The sequence below is a fragment of the Geotrypetes seraphini genome, chromosome 8 (genome assembly GCF_902459505.1).
Source record: "Geotrypetes seraphini chromosome 8, aGeoSer1.1, whole genome shotgun sequence".
NCBI lineage: Eukaryota > Metazoa > Chordata > Amphibia > Gymnophiona > Dermophiidae > Geotrypetes > Geotrypetes seraphini.
In genome coordinates, this window is record NC_047091.1 from 46,509,302 (window position 1) to 46,525,339 (window position 16,038).

General features: G+C 42.3%; 1 long non-coding RNA gene across 1 annotated transcript in view; it reads right to left on the minus strand.

Annotated features, from left to right (window-relative positions):
- Positions 1-16,038, minus strand: part of LOC117366200 — a 44,231-nt gene that overhangs the window by 10,196 nt on the left and 17,997 nt on the right. Inside the window, exon 3 of the long non-coding RNA XR_004540510.1 lies at positions 371-538. This is a non-coding gene — a long non-coding RNA (uncharacterized LOC117366200). The remainder of the gene's footprint in view (positions 1-370; positions 539-16,038) is intronic.

Sequence of the window (16,038 nt, forward strand, 5' to 3'; positions counted from 1 at the left end):
TTAGCGTGCCTTAATAAAAAGACCCCATAGTAACATAGTAGATCACAGCAGATAAAAACCTGTATGATCCAGTGTGCAAAACAAGATAAACTTGTGCGCTTATGGTATGATGTAATACTATACTGTATATGTATACTTGATTTTGATTTGTCCATCTAAACTTAACAGGAGTTTCAATCAAAAAATTATATTTAAAAAAAGGTGAAGTGAAAAGCTCAGACCCTTAGTGACACCTGTATGAAAACTGCAGGATACTTGGGAACCATCATTGCATCATTTCTGTTCTCAAATGACCACCACCATTTTAAATCTAAAGTCTCTTTCCTGATATAAAGTAGGCCATAAGATTAAATCACTCCAGTTCACTTACCTTAAATGTAAAAAGTAGTTATTAGCAGTAACAGTTCCTTGGACCTGGCAGTTCCAGGTGCATATTCATGATAAATCATCCAAACTCTCCTCAACCAACTCCTCTCTTCTTATCTCACTTCGCGACCCAAGCTAAGTTTCGCCAATGCTTCATCAGGAAAAGTGAAAACTACAAAATAAATGCAAATGAAATCATCATCTCACAAGGCTGAATTCCTAAAACCTATATATACTATTCACTCACATATTGTACAATTTAACTACTAACCAGCAACACTGGGTGGAAATGTTCCCACAGTTGATCACACCACCAATTATCGATTGGCTCCACCAATGCCAGCTGAGCTTGTTATTAACGTTAAACGTAATGATGCACAATTAATGCACTCAGCATGACTTGGGATTGGCTAATTAGCTGCCTTCCATTCTAATATCACACAAGGAACCATTTAACCTCCTTGTTCAAACCTCTAGGAACAATGGTATCCCAACTATAAATTGATGTTCTTTGTATAATAAAGATTGGGTAATATTGCTCCCATGTTACAACACAATGTGCACAAGCACCACACACCAAAGTTCTTCCCATGAATGTCCTGAATCAGGCCAATAATCCACCAATGGAGTTTGTCATCGCTGATGTTTAATATTACTTAAATGTTCTGCCACTCGCAATTTGATGGACTGCTTGATTTGTTTAACATAGTATAGTCCACAGGGGTAAATGATGCCGTATATAACCTGAGATGTTTCACAAGTTGAGAGTGCTCACAAGTTAAATTGTTACTATGAGGTTTAAGAACACTATTAGACACAATCATATTTGCACAATAAACACAATGACCGCATTACTGATGCCCTATTCAATGGCATAGTAAGGAGGGGGGAGAGGCTGACTGCCCCGGGTGCCATCTTGGTGGGGGTGCTGGCACCTCTGCGCACACCCCAAGCCATGCTCGCGCCTCCCTTCCCCCCATATCCTCTTTAAATCTTTGCCAGCGCAAGCAACTTCTCTGGCCTACTGCTTGCGCCAGCCTGGCTCCCCTTTGAAATCACTTCCTAGTCACGAGGCCATGGAGTGACATCACCAGGAAGCCAACACCGGCATGAGCAGCAAGCTGGAGAAGCTGCTTGCGCTGACAAAGATTTAAAGAGGTACGGGGGAGGGGGGGTGCAAGTGTGGCATGGGGGCAGGGAAGGAAGGCATGTATTTTGGATTATCTGTAGTCTCCTGATCTGTTTTAGTGTCATTCCCTGACAAAGAGAGTTGCAGGTTTGAATATTAATACTTCTCAAATATTTGAATGTTTGTGTCATACTACCCCTATCTCTTCCTCCTCAGGATGCACTATGCAGAACAGGGCACCACCATTTACCAAGATGGCATTACTCCTGTCTCTGCTGTTAAGGTGTGGTGCATGGGCTCGGATGGTTTAAGGGAGGGGTTAGGGGTGGGAGGGGGCTGCTAGACACCAAGGATTTAATTTTCTTTGTATTTGGGCAAGGGGAGTTGAGTGGGAAGAAGGGAGGCCACATGACTATCAGGGAAATGTTTTAAGTGTGGGTAAGAGGATTAGGACTGGGGAGGGTATGGACCACTAGACTATCAGGGAAATGTTTTGAACTATATGTGTGCGGGAGGCTCGGGTTTGGCTGGGCCATCTAGGAGGGAGGGGGGACCATTAAATAACCATGGAAGGCCAATGCTGGTATCCGGGGCACAGTGCTCAGGTGTTTGGGAGAGACAGAGGGTGCCGGTACACCCCTCTCCTCTCAAGCACCCTTCTATGCTGCCCAGGGCCCCAGCCTAATTTCTCCTGCAGTAGTCACACAGGCAAATCTTTTTTTAAAATGTTTTATCTTGCATGCTGCAGGAGAGCAAATGCACTTCATTTGCATTCATTTCCATGTAGTGTGCAGTTAGGGTTTCCATGCGAATTAACACTCATGCTGAAACCTTTTCTGCAATGCTATCCTATTGTAAAACTGTGTAAAACCCACATTAACAATAATAAAAAGGTTTCTGCATCAGCCTGTGTGAGTCACTATTAGAGCATAGACAGTGAAGTTGCATTTAAATTGATTTAAAATGGTTAAAAGGGTACTGTTTCAGCAGTATTATGTAAACATCTAGGATTGTTTGATATTTGTCTAAGGGGAGGCAGTCATCAGCTAATGTAACATTAGTATTTTTCTTTCAATTGTTATTTTTTTTAGCATTTGATCCCCATTACTTGCTCTGATTAGAGATTGCAATGTACTGTGTATTTTTTTTACACCATCTAACACTTACGTAAATGGCAATATATCAAATCTTCTCCATGGACAAGCAGTATAAGTCAGCCCCACTTTTGGTGACGTCATCTACGTTCCCAATACAGACTTGCTCTCCCAGAGCTCAGGTGAGGCTTTTGGGAGCCTCATCTGAGCATGTGCAGGTAGCCCTATATATGCTATATATCTGTGCTGACCCTCACTAATCCAGTTTAGTTTATCCGCCCTCCCAAACGGACAGATCACGCTCTCTATTCAAAAGAAAAGAAATAAAAAGAAAAGAGAAAAAAGAAGAAAAAATGATGGCAGAGTGTGGCTGACTTATCCTGCTGTCCACGGAGAACTCCCATTACAGGTAAGTAACTTTGCTAAATCCAATCTAATCCAAGAGTCCCAGACATCAGGAAACCAGCTTTGTTTAGATGAGGAAATACCTCAAGAAGTCATTAGCTGGATGGGAAGATTTTGGGGAATAGAAGAGCAGTGGTCAAAACTGGAAAGAGCAACAGACCGTAGGAAAGTGTATAAAGGTAAATTGAAAAAGAAGTACAGTGGTGCCTCGCATAAAGAACGCCTCGCACAGCGGACGCTGCACACAACGAACTTCATGTCATAATTCATACAACGAACTTTGTTTCACACAACGAAGTTGCCCGAGCTTCCACGATCGCTGCCGATGTATTGCATCCTTCCGCGCAGGCACTGCAGGCAGTCGTTAGTCACTGCGCTTAACTTAAGCACGTATCGCGGCAATCGTTCTTCATTATGAATTAAATCACGCACGCACGCATGTATCACGGCAGTCGTCCTTTTAAGATAAACTCAATATTTTTTATATATCATGGCTTCTAAAAAAAAGCAGGAAGGTGATTTCTGTTGAAATGAAACGGGAAATAATTAGAAGGAGTGAATGTGGGGTAAAACAGTGTGACCTCGTCAAAGAGTTTGGCCTCAGCAAGACCACCATTTTCACCATTTTGACAAATTTATCTTTTTTTATGTCATCTTAGCATATTTTATGCTGCAGAACGAATAATTTTTTTTAACATGTATTGTTATGGGAAAACGCGTTTCCCATAATGAACTTTTCGCATAACAAACTTGCTCCTGGAACGAATTAAGTTTGTTGTGTGAGGCACCACTGTAGCTGAAAGGTGAGGGTGAAAAACTTAATATACTCATAGAAATGTGTCCGAGTGTATCTTCCTAAGTGTTTGTGCCCATATCATTGTATATATGTGTGTGTGTCTTGTATCTGTGCAAGTGTGTGTGCGTGTTAGTGTGTGTTTTCTTGTGTGTTTATGTGTAGTATATATACTGTATATCTTTGTGTATGCGTGTTTGTTGTATGTGTGTATACATATGTGTATTCATGTATCTGTGCATGTGAAAGTGAGTGCAAATGTCTCTGTGTATGTGTGTTTCAGTGTTTTTTTTGTTTTTTTTATTATGATTTTGAATATATTACAATATTCAATAATTCCAAAGAAAAAAGGAAAAATCACACAAAACAATACATAATCAAATCATACATATATAATTCCTTTTAAGCCTACAGTAATGGGGAGAATGTGTTACTATTTCTAATCAAATAAATTCAAGAAAACTAAAGGACAATAAATGGGATATTATTTTAATTTTGTTACTCCTCTTATTCTCAGCTAGATGAAACAAACTCATTTCTGTTCTCTCGCAACTAAAAATTGTTGTAGTTGTATAGGATCCCAAAAGGCATACTCAGTATCTTGTAACTTAACCAAACATTTACAAGGAAATTTCAGGTAAAAAGATGCCTCTAGGGCCAGAACTCTATCCTTCAATTTCAGAAATTCTTTCCTTCTCAATTGAGTGGTTCTAGAGACATCCGGAAAAATCCTGACTAAATCCCCACAAAATTTCATTAACCTATTTTTGAAGTAAAGTTTCATTAATAACATCTTATCCATCTCGCTCATGCATGTTATCACCAGGGTGGACCGACTCTGGATCACATCCTGTGTATCTTCCAGAAATTCAGTCAAGTTTACCTCTGGTGTGGCCAGTTGGTCCACCTCCTGGGCAGATTCAATTTTTTTAGGAGGAATATAATAATAATAATTATTTATTGGAAATTTCTCCGCATTGGCCATTCCCAGTACTTCTTTGAAAAACTTCCTTAATAAAATTTCAGGTGACAATAAATGAGTTACTGGAAAATTGACCAAGCGGAGATTTTTTACTCTATTCATATTCTCAATAGATTCAATTTTAGAATGTATCACTGTAGAATCTTTAATAGCAGATACCGAGACAGCTTGTAAATTATTACATTGAGTTTCTATAATATTTAGTCGTTTATCCAAACAACCTAAATTAGAGTCCACATTTTCTAATTTAGAAGAAACTGACTGAGAAAAATCCCCCATTTGTTTCATCATTGTCCTGAGAAACCCTTCAATTCTAGATATTCCTAGCCATAAATCCTTTAGGGTAATATCCTGTGTTTCCTCTGTTCGTGGATTTTCTTCCACTCCTCCAGAAAAAAATCAATGGTTTAGGTATTTCAGTATAAACTAATTTACTTATATGGATAGAGGAAACCACTTGTCCATCGGATATAGTAGGATTTATATTCCTACTATCACTAGATACTGGGTGAAGGGGAGGAGTTCGTTCGAGGGGACTTATTGAAGCTCCTGACAAAGATGATTCTATATTTGATGGTACGGCAAGTGGATTTTCAGATAATAATGTTAAGTGTCTGTCCATGGGACCAGATACCACTGGTGTTGAACTTTTTGGTTTAATTTTTCTTTTCCCCATATTCAAACAAACATACAAAAATTGTAGAAGTAAATTATATTACCAAGAAGTTACAGCTCCTGGACTCCTCGTGGCTCCAAGGGGCAACCAAGGGGCCTTGCGTGCCCCTTAGGGCACGCCCCTTCGGCCACGCCCTGCGGCTGCGGCAGCGGCTGCTTTTTAAGATGTTGGAGACGGACCCGATGATGTCAGGGGTCCGTCTCTATGGGTGCCTGTCGGCGTTGGTCAAAAAAGGAGAGAACCGCTGCTGCAGGAGACTAGGACCACCAAAAAGCCTCCTCAAATATCCTCCGGGTCAGTAACAGCTCCCAAAGTAAACCGCGGCAGCAGCTGCTTTTGTGACCAAACAGACACAAGGCCTGTCAAGGTCCCAGCTAAGGAAAAGCTAATGTAACAATAAAACCCAGGAAAAAAGATTCCAGGATCTCTCAGGAATGTATTGTGAGAAACAGGGTCAGTGACCACCAGGTGGAGCCTGACTTATCTGGGGATGAGATAGGTGAATTATGTACAACTCACCACCAGGGGAGCTCTAGAGGACCCTGGGCTACTGCTGACTCACCTAGAGCAGGGCACGCCCCTAAGGTAGATAAGCCAGCAGTAGCATTCAGACCAGCAAGCCGGTTAGGGAGGAAGTTTGGGCCTTGCCTCCCTAGGGACCCTGCCGAGCCAATCAGGGACAACAGGCCCCAACCTATGGAACCGATGGAGGTTGAACAGCCAGAGGATTTGTCTTACCTGTTTGAAGAACCTATGGACTTCCAAGAGTCTTGTACTGGCTGTGAGTGTAATTTGCCTGAACCTATGCAGCTGAACCTGACTTTGAGCCACAAACAGTGAGTGTGTTTTGGACCTGTTTGTGTGCTGTGTATTTTGTTTTTGAATGCTGATTTTGTGAGAAAGCTTAGAGAGAGTGGGGAGAGGTTTTGCTTCCATTCTGGGAGGGAATTTGAAAGCCTTTTCTGAAGGCCTTTGTTTTTGGCAAAACCTAGGACTCTCTCCTTTTCCTGGCAACCATATTCTGATTGCCAGAGGCTTTCCTTCAATTGCTGCAAGGACTATAAATTAAGGAAAACTTGAATGCTGAACTGTATTTTGATGAAGTGAGATACCTGCTTTTCAGCAGGCTGAGTAAGCTCTGTGTTGAGCTGAGGTCCCAGGGATAAGTGGGCCTTATGAAACACAGAAAGAAAGTTGCACTGTATTGTGAGCGGCTTTATTTTCCTGCCTTTTTCTCTTTTGGCAGTTTGTTTTTGTTTTGTGTTTTTTGGTTATTAAGGCTGTGTGAAATCCTGACTGAGGTTGTAAAGTCTGAGAAAGTACTTACCTGCCTTACAGAATTAAGTAAAAAGAACTTTGACCTGACAAGCCATAATGGTTGGAACTTTATTTGTGTTTGATTGAATTTTTCATTGCTGCTATAAACTCCAGTCCTGCAGGGTGACTCCAGGCCGGGTCACACGCGATTGCATTATTGTTTGTAGCCATCAAATTTCCTACAGAGCCCTGCTCTGGGTAATACAGTGGTGGCCACACTTTTTAAGATGTTGGAGATGGACCCGATGATGTCAGGGGTCCGTCTCTATGGGTGCCTGTCGGTGTTGGTCAAACAAAGGAGAGAACCGCTGCTGCAGGAGACTGGGACCACCAAAAAGCCTCCTCAAATATCCTCCGGGTCAGTAACAGCTCCCAAAGTAAACCGCGGCAGCGGCTGCTTTTTAAGATGTTGGAGACGGACCCGATGATGTCAGGGGTCCGTCTCTATGGGTGCCTGTCGGCGTTGGTCAAACAAAGGAGAGAACCGCTGCTGCAGGAGACTGGGACCACCAAAAAGCCTCCTCAAATATCCTCCGGGTCAGTAACAGCTCCCAAAGTAAACCGCGGCAGCGGCTGCTTTTTAAGATGTTGGAGACTGACCCGATGACGTCAGGGGTCCATCTCTATGGGTGCCTGTCGGCGTTGGTCAAACAAAGGAGAGAACCGCTGCTGCAGAAGACTGGGACCACCAAAAAGCCTCCTCAAATATCCTCCGGGTCAGTAACAGCTCCCCTGTTTCAGTGTTTTTGTGCCTGTGTACAGCTAGACTGATGAAGCTTCCCTAATAGATGTTATCATTTGCATGAAACGTCTTCCACATGAGATCATAGAAAGAGAAAGGAATTTGGTATATTGGCTTTCTATAATTACAATCAAAATGGTTTATATATTACACTATGCAACACAATTTTTGTCCTGGGCAGTAAGGGGCAAATTCTATAAAGGATGCCTAAAGTTAGGTGTCCACAATGTAGATGTCCAACAACTTAGACAGCCACATAGATTGAATAATAAGCACAAATAATGACTTTAACAAGCAATAATTTGAAGTTAGACATCCAAAGGCTGTGCATGATTCACAGGAAAAGCATTAACAATTTCATAGACACACATTGGTAAAAACCCCGCCTAATGGGATAGGGGTGGGTATGGTTTAAAGAATCGCATGGTGCTCAGCGTTTTTAGGCATTCGGAATACATCTATATTCTCACCTAAAATGTAGATATTGCAAAGCCAGGTCTACTTTTGGGTGTGTATTGGGCATGAGTTAAGCGTGAGCTAGGTGTGCTTAAGGCGTCTACATATAAGTGTATGGGTCTTCTGTTTTTTTGGTTAGAGTACTCCTCCTTGATAATAATGGAAAAAGTTGTGCATTACTCAATCAAAATACATTAAATATATATATACAGTATATATATTGCATTCCCAAAGTTTAAGAAAATAAGAAGAGAAACCCTACTCACAGTGGCTGTGGTTCAGAGTAAGTGAACATGTTTGACGCACAATCTTGACATCATTGTGATATCATCAATATGCACCTAGATTGTCACACACAAAAAAAAAGGAGTATGTGCTGGAGTACCTGACCATATAACACTCCACTATCATGCCAAATTGTCACTATAAGTCAAAAGACATAGTATACTGCATTATATGCCCCTGCCTAAAGCTATATATAGGGCAAACATCCAGACAACTATGTCTTCGTTTGAATGAATATCGGAGTGCTTTGGGCAGACGCAATCTGCAGGCACCTTTGGTGCAGCACTGCATCATGCATTCACCTGACTTTTTTCAGCATAGGTGCTTTGTTTTAGATCATATTCCAAAGAATAATCGAGGGGGAAATAGATGTTTATGTCTGCAATGGAGAGAACAGCAGTGGATATATGAATTAGAGACAGTGGTGCCAAAAGGTTAAATTGGTTCTATATTTACTAATGATTCTCTTATTCATCTTATAGATCTGAACAATCCTGGTGAGGTAGCTATCATTAATGAAAAACTTGAGAGAATTAAACTCTGGTTGGATTCAACATGTTATCCTTAAACATTGATAAGTCTAAAGTCATGACCTTTCTATTCAAAGAAGGATTATCCATACACAGTGGCGTACTAAGGGAGGGTGGGGTGGTCCGCACCGGGTGCACGCCCCATGGGGGTGCACAACCAGCCACCTGCCCTATTCTGCTGCTGCTCTGTCTAACCACCGCATCTTGGCACCGGCTACCCCGCAGAGTCACTCCTTAACCCGGCCGGCAACTGCGTGGTAGGTGGAGGCAAAAGGTGAGGCGGGCTGGTGGGCGGGGAAAAAGTGCAGGGCCCACAAGACTTCACCTCCAGCGTCAATTCTAATGTCGGAGAGGAAGTTCTGGGACAGCCAATCGCTGTCTGGCTGGCCTGGAACTTCCTCCCCGTTAGAACTGACGCCGGAGGTATAGTCATGTGGGCCCGGTGCATGTACGCGCCAGGCCTGGCTTGGGGAAGGAGCAGGGAGAAATCGGCTGCTGGCTTGGGGGTGGGGGTAGGAAAAGAATCGGGGAAGTGGAGAAATGGCAGGATGGCTTGGTGGGGGCAGGGGGAGAGAGAAAGAAAGGCACAAAGAAAGAGGGGGGGGAGGCAGGAGGAGAAAGAAAGGCAGAAAGAAAGAAATATTGGCTTTACAGAAGAAGGACCAGAGACTCATGAAATCACCAGACAAAAAGGTAGGAAAAATGATTTTATTTTCAATCTATGGCCCCCTTTTACTAAACTGCAATAGCGGTTTTTAGCACAGGGAGCCTATGAGCGTCGAGAGCAGCGCGGGGCATTCAGCACAGCTCCCTGCACTAAAAACCACTAACACGGTTTAGTAAAAAGGGAGGGGGTATATTTGTCTATTTTTGTATGGTTGTTACTGAGGTAACATTGCATAGAGTCATCTGCCTTGACCTCTTTGAAAACCCCCCTGAATATAAATGATAATTAACATTTTCTCTGCGTACAGCGTGCTTTGTGTTTTTTTAAATTTTATTGTTGGTAGATCATTTTGATTTGGTCATTTTAAAAAGTAGCTCGCAAGCCCAAAAAGTGTGGGCATCCCTGCTGTAAACAGTGGTGTCCATCCCAGCTTATGCTCCCTCCGGCGATTGTTTCACTTCTGGCCGGCTCCCCTGTTCAAAGCCGGGGGCGTCGGCTCCTCACGCAATCCGCAGCTGTGTCGGAAGCGTTCCCTCTGACATCACAACGTCAGAGAGAAGGCTTCCAATGCAGCCGCAGATCATGTGAGGTGTAGACGCCCGCTGCTTTGATCAGGGGAACTGGCCAGACATGCTGGGCAGGGAAGAGATGTTACTGCTGCACAGGGAAGGGGGGGGGAAGAAATGCTGCACAGGAAATGGGGGAGAAATGCTGCTGCTGCACAGGGGAAGGGGGAGAAATGCTGCTGCTGCACAGGGAAGGGGGGAGAAATGCTACTGCTGCAGAGGGAAGGGGGTGAGAGAAATGCTGCTGATGCTGCACCCAATTGGGGAGAGAGAGGGAAGAAGCGAGAAGGAAGACAAGGGAGAGGAACCAGAGATGCCAAGTCCATGGGAGGGAGGGAAAGGAAAAAAGGAAAGGAGATACCAGACCATGGAAGTGGAGGAAGAGATGCCATGTAATGGGGGGGAGGGAAGGGAAGGAGATAGAGATATCACACCATGGTGTGGAGTGGGAAGTAAGGAAGGAAAGGAGAAGAGAAAGATAGAGATGCCAAAGCATAGGGGAGGGGGTGGAGACAGAAAAATGGAGAGGGGGTGAAGCTGAAATGAATCATGTGCAAAGGAGAGAAGGGACCCCGGATATACAGTTTACTGAAGGGACATAGAAAGAGGGTGGACAGTAGATGGAAGGGGCAGAGAGAGTGGGCAGAAGCTGGGTGGAAGGGGCAAAGAGAGGGCAGATGTTGCATGGAAGAGAGGACAAGCGCTGTATAGAAAGAAGAGAGCAAGATTCTTGGGGTTCGCCCTTTGTTTTTGCCTTCATGTCTCTGAGCAGATTTTTGACTCTTTGATGATATTATGATCCTTCCAAGTCTTCTAGGAGAGTGATTCTGCAGGATCTGGCAGCAAAGGGACACAGGGAAGCTGGCTCTTTTAATGCCCTGTCTCCATTCATCTGCTGCTTCGTGATGGATTCAAGGACACGGAGTCCCCCCGATGTTCAGCACAAAAATCTGATGGTCCTAGAGCTTCTGCACAGGTTCTGGGTGCCTAGCTGAGCTTTAGCCTTATATCCATCTCCTCCATTCATTTCCATGTCCTGAGCCTCCAGTCACCCCCTCCCCCCTCCCCCCCCGATAATTTTGACCACCTAATCTTGCCCGGTGGTTGGGCTAGTCCTGCATGTGAGGACAGGGATAAAGGTGATTAATTCTGGTGAGATTTAAAAGATGACATTAATTAATTAGTGAATCTCTTCCAGGAAACTCTCTATCACTGGCTTGCTTCGACGGGCGCTGGTCTTTGACCAGAGGGCCGCCGCATGAGCGGACTGCTGGGCACGATGGATCACTGGTCTGACCCAGCAGCGGCAATTCTTATGTTCTTATGTTCATGCTTTATTTTCAAAGAGAAGATGATTAAAGCAGAAACGACAAAAGGTAGAAAGATTTTTTTGTTGCTTTACTTAGAATCAAGTAGTATTGTAACTGTATTGATAAAAGTTTATAAATAGGAAATGGAAATAAGGCAATTTTTTGGACTAACCCTCTTTCCTCAGGACAGGATAGCATAACAGCAGTATACTGTACTGTTCTGAAGAAAGATTTGGCCTCTGAAAGCTAATTGAAAAATGGATTAGTCCAATAAAATTGTATTTTCTTATTTCTCATTATTTGTTTTATTTTTATTTGTTAATTTGTAAAGTGGTGATTGTTATGTATCAGTTTTTTCAAATTTACATCTACTGTCTTAATATTTTGCACAGTATTAGGGGAAATATAGTGTTGCATTGTATGCAGAGACTGGTTTCTTGGCGGTTCAGTTTAACTTTTGTCTACATATTTCTGTTTTTAGTTTGTGATTATTCCATATTGGGCGAGGGTGTATCTCTGTTCTGTGTGTATGAAAAGGACATAGTTTTCAGTTTGCATTGACTGCAGGATCAATTAACTGTGTGGGATCTGGCTTGTTTAGTTTTACAATGTATGTGTTGGTGTTCTAGTGCTCACTGCAGTGTTTAAGATGCTGCCTTTTCTTAGGTACACTCTTAACATAAGAACATAAGCAATGCCTCTGCTGGGTCAGACCTGAGGTTCATCATGCCCAGCAGTCCTCTCTCGCGGCGGCTCAACAGGTCCAGGACCTGTGCAGTAATCCTCTATCTATACCCCTCTATCCCCTTTTCCAGTAGGTAATTGTCCAATCCTTTCTTAAACCCCATTACGTCCTCTGGAAGCGCATTCCAGGTGTCCACCACACGTTGGGTAAAGAAAAACTTCCTAGCATTCATTTTGAATCTGTCCCCTTTCAACTTTTCTGAGTGCCCTCTTGTTCTTTTATTTTTTGAAAGTTTGAAGAATCTGTCTCTCTCCACTTTCTCTATGCCCTTCATGATCTTGTAAGTTTCTATCATATCCCCTCTAAGTCTCCTCTTCTCCAGAGAAAAGAGACCCAATTTCTCCAATCTCTCAGCATCTGAAAGGTTTTCCATACCTTTTATCAGAACCCTCTCCTCTGAACCCTTTCGAGTAACGCCATATCCTTCTTAAGGTACGGCGACCAAAATTGGACGCAGTACTCCAGATGCGGACGCTTGTGCGATATGTGGATTGTTACTAAAAATCATATTTTTGATATAGATGGGGGGGTGTCAAAAAGTGATGGGCCCCGGGTGTCACATATGCTAGGTACGCCACTGTCCATACAGGCCCCTTTGAAATTTGATTCTTCATCCATCAAATCAGTACCTTCATTAAAACTGTTAGGGATCACTTTAGATAGCAAATTTTTTTAATCTCCATAATAGTATGGTTGTCCAGCGATGTTTTCATCGGCTAAAAATGATTAGATCAATTTCTAAACTTTTGGATACTGCATCTTTGAACATCCTAATCCATTCCCTTGTTATTTCATGTATAGATTACTGCAATGCAAAACAAAAAACTGCAGAAACACATACAGGCTAAGTTTATTGTATCAAAAGCAGTAAAAACAACACCTTAAAGTACACCAAGGGACCCGACACGGATTGCCCTTTGGCGTTCGTCATTTCAACAGGCTACAGTTTATTGGCGGTTTCTATTGATTTCCAGTTTTCCATTTTATCTGCGACCCCTGATGAAGGTGTGTTTTCTGAAACACGGACCATGTTGGGTCCATTGATGTGTTTTAAGGTGTTGTTTTTACTGCTTTTGATTCAATAAACTTAGCTTGCATCATTGTACATGTTTCTGCAGGTTTTTTTTGTTTTGCTTTTGTATTCCCCACTGCAGATTGGTTGGTTCTTTTCCTTTGTGTTTTCTCTAGATTATTGCAATGCTCTCTTTAAAGGAATAACAAAAAAAATAACTTAGACGACTTCAGATTGTGCAGAATGCAGCAGTAAAAATCATTTATAATGCAAGGAAATATGACCACGTTTCCCCTCTTGGAATTAAAGCACCACAGTGATTGCATAGAATAAAGGTCATCTTGATTGGTTGTGAAGTGACTTGATTTGAGTAGTCCTGATTATTTGGGTCTGTATATAAGAATAGTGGTCCCTGGGGCGGGTGGGACTATATAAGTCTTACCCTTATTCCTATGAAGTGGAAGAGGAAATAAGATTTAACAGAGGAAAGAGAAGGGTTTAATTTTTGTGGGGGTTTTTTTTTTAAGTAAGAAACAGGAAGGAGGAGAAGAGCAATTAAGCAGATATAATGCTGAAAAACAGTGAAAAGAGCAGAATATGAAATGCTGAGTAACTTAGCTTTTAGAAGTTCACAGGGCAGACTTGTTCACAGCACTGTCCCAAAGATAATGCAGTTAACCTTAATAGTAAATCAGAGCCCCTCCCTTCTACACCTAATCAGCAGACACAATGGCTGAAAACTAGTAAGTCAGAAATATAGGCTCTATACCAGATCAGTAGCTTCCCTAAACCACAGGATTTTAAACAGAAATGCAGGCTCTATACCAGATCAGTAGCTACCCTAAACCACAGGATTTTAAACAGAAATGCAGGCTCTATACCAGATCAGTGGCTACCCTATAACACAGGATTTATAACAGGATGTTCCCTACTTTAGTCACCCTGTGCCACAGGCACCAGGATTTAATTAGAGTTAATATAAGTCTTACCCTTATTCCTATGAAGAGGAAATAAGATTTAACAGAGGAAAGAGAAGGGTTTATTTTTTGTGTTGTTTTAAGTAAGAAAAGGAGGAGGAGAAGAGAAATTAAGCAGATATAATGCTGAAAAACTGTGAAAAGAGCAGAATATGAAATGCTGAGTACCTTAGCTTTTAGAAATTCACAGGGCAGACTTGTTCACAGCACTGTAGCTTCCATCACTCCACAAAATCATACCAACTTACCACCTCTACCTCAAAGAATAAAACAGCCCAGGAATAAATGGGTCACAGTAGGCTCAGGAAGACTGCGACATGTAACACAGAAACATCCACCTTCACTAATATTACCTCTACATTATTCCTTCGCTTCACTAGTGCACTGCGATACTCAAGAAAACAGAAGGGAGGTGGGACTGGAACCAATGAAGGTAACTCGAGAGAACAAGCGCACTCTAAGCACAAATAAGAAAGCCAAAAACAGAAAACTATTACTGTTGGGGGATTCCATCATCAGAGGCATTAGCCTTGGAGCACAAGGCGAGGAGACCAAAATAGTGAAATGTCTTCCAGGATCCTCAGCTACCAGGAGTTCCAGGCAAATACTGACTATAATTAAAGAAGAAACTAAGGATTTTAACACTGATGTTGTTATCAATCTGGGAACAAATGACCTGGTCAACAACTCTACACTTGCAGCACAGTAAGCTTTTCGGGAGCTTGGTGAGGGCGTGAAACCTTTTGTAAAGACTTTAGCTTTTTCTGAAATACTGCCTGCATATGGAAAAGGAGAGCAAAGAGTGAAAAACACAGAGGACTTTAATAGATGGCTCAAAGCCTGGTGTCATCAAGAAGGCTTCAGGTATATAGGAGGATGGGGAAATACATGGAAGGACAAGAAGCTATATTGCACTGATGGGCTACATATTACTACAGCAGGAAAAAGAAACCTTGCAGAGAAATTTAGACAATATTTTTCTAGGCATTTAAACTAGAAGGTGGGGGTGGTGGTGTAAGTACGAAGGACAATTATAGAGACCACCCCCGGCAAAAGAAAAGATATGATAGTAGTAAAGATTGCAACATAAACAATATCAGCAACTCATTTCTTAGCATTGCATCGGAAAATGAAACAAAACAAAAATCTATATACGAAAAAGGAGATTACCGCTGAAAAATAGCTGGAAAGCGATGACCACAAATGCTCGCAGTCTAAGCAACAAAGTTCATGATCTGCAAGCCCCGATGTTAGAGGCAGATCTAGATATTGTCGCTATCACAGAGACATGGTTCAGTGAATCACATGGATGGGATGCAAACATACCAGGATATAATCTTTTTAGCAAGGACAGAGATGGTCAAAAAGATGGAGGAGTAGCTCTCTATGTAAAGATCAATGTCCAAGCAACCGAAATGCAAGGGACCTGGGGAGAGGAAGAAGTGATATGGATCGCTCTGAAAAGAGAAGATGGAACTTCTATCTACGTGGGTTAGTCTACAGACCTCCGAATCAATCACAGCAAATTGATAAGGATCTGATTGTGGATATCCAAAAGTTTGGAAGGAAAGAGGAGGTGCTGATGTTGGGAGATTTCAACCTGCTGGATGCAGACTGAATGTTCCGTCTGCGGAATCAGAAAGAAGTAGGGAGATTGTGGATGCCTTTCAAGAGCCTCTGCTCAGACAAATGTTGATGGAACCCACGAGGGAAAAAGCGATATTGGATCTGGTCCTCACAAATGGAGAGAGTATCTCTAATGTTCGAGTGGGTGCTCACCTGGGAAGTAACAATCAAACGGTTTGGTTTGATATAACGGCTAAAGAGGAGAGCAGCCGCAGGATACTTAAAGTCTTAGATTTCAAATGAATGGACTTTAATGCAATGGGAGAGTACCTGAAGAAAGAGCTGTTAAGATGGGAGGACATAAGAGAAGTGGAAAGACAGTGATCTAAGCTGAAAGGAGCGATAAAAATGGCTACAGAC